The sequence below is a fragment of the Pyrus communis genome, chromosome 11, assembly GCF_041283825.1.
Source record: "Pyrus communis isolate YQ-2024b chromosome 11, ASM4128382v1, whole genome shotgun sequence".
NCBI classification, from domain to species: Eukaryota; Viridiplantae; Streptophyta; class Magnoliopsida; order Rosales; family Rosaceae; genus Pyrus; species Pyrus communis.
The window spans coordinates 20486130-20487536 of record NC_142575.1 but is presented as its reverse complement, the minus strand read 5'-3'; the positions used below and the strand labels follow the sequence as shown (position 1 = coordinate 20487536).

At 38.7% G+C, this 1407-nt stretch overlaps 1 non-coding gene across 1 annotated transcript; it reads right to left on the bottom strand.

Moving 5' to 3' along the window:
* Positions 1-915: 915 nt before the first annotated feature.
* Positions 916-987, bottom strand: TRNAE-UUC (transfer RNA glutamic acid (anticodon UUC)). Its single transcript has one exon. It is a non-coding gene; the product is annotated as a tRNA-Glu (tRNA).
* Between the last annotated feature and the right edge of the window lie 420 nt (positions 988-1407).

The window sequence follows — 1407 nt, the reverse complement described above, 5'->3', positions numbered from 1 at the left end:
ACTCTTGAGTTGAATTTCAGCATGAGAATTGAGAACGGAGAATGTACCTTAAACCTTAAAGCCCCATACGTTCCATACTCCGAAACTGGACATATTCGTAGAATTCTTATGATGATATGGTCCCGCGACAAATATATGGGGACTAAGATAGTGATGAATCATCAGATTTAACAAAAAATGTCAAAGAAAGTAAAATGATATATGTCAACAGAAAATTACGTGTATATTTCTAACGTCAAAGCTACATTCCCTATCCGGAGTAAGGTAGCCTGATATTTGTACAGAACGATATACAACAAACTAGTTACCAAGGAGGAAGTAAGGGCTGATAATTGGTAACGTGATTAAGCTGTCCTTTTCACTCGGTTTTAGGATAAACTCTGTAAATATTTCATGGTAATATGAGCTCAACTCGACGGTGTTTACCAAAAAGGAAGTAACTTTAGACATTAGAAAACACAACAGGGTAGGAGAATAACACGGCAGAAAACGAGCAAGACGGTGTGCAGGATTCATCAGAGATTTGTGAAAACATAAAAAAACAAAGTCATTTGACAAGAGCCTACCATCTGAACATCCATTAGGACGACACGGAAAATTAACAGAATAGATTGGGATACACTTCCTTTCTACACAAAAAGAATGTGAGCATATTTCAAACCCAAGAATATCAACAGAGAAAAACAAAATACAGAACATATAAGTAAGGGTTCTGAAGATGATTTGTGAAGGGTGTTTTAAAGGAATACCAATGGCACCACTGTCAGCGGCGGCGGTAGCCACCCGTGTGAAGCAGCTATTTTCCTCAGCCATCTCCCTCAAGCAAGCCTTACTAAAAAAGGATATCAGAAGGTTGATTGATATGGAGCTGGACAGGAATAAGGGCTTGACATTTAAATTTAAAAGTTAAAAAGATTCCATTGCCGGGAATCGAACCCGGGTCTCCTGGGTGAAAGCCAGATATCCTAACCGCTGGACGACAATGGATTATGGTTGTAATTCCAAACATTCACTAAATGTAGTTTTCCATCATAGCTTCCCTTCAGGGCCCTCCAGCACCTGTATAGAGTATGGTACCATGAATTTTTTTGAGTCAGAGTAAGGCGGATCGGAATATAAGGGCTCTTTATATTCAGTTATGGACTAGCCGACTCTTATTGGGTTGACTATATGAACGATCAGGGGTGTCACCATACCTTGTTTTTGGAATGGTAGATAAGGCCCGCAAGTCTTGTCAAAAATGAACACAATTGCTTTGAAAGACATGGAATCTGATCTGACTAGGGATCAAGTTAGTTTCTTATATCTTGGAGATTCCTACAATCTATGGATTGACTTATGTCTCAAGTAATCACAATCTACAGGGAAATAATATCTATATCCGCTAAGATTCTCTTGGCTTAAATA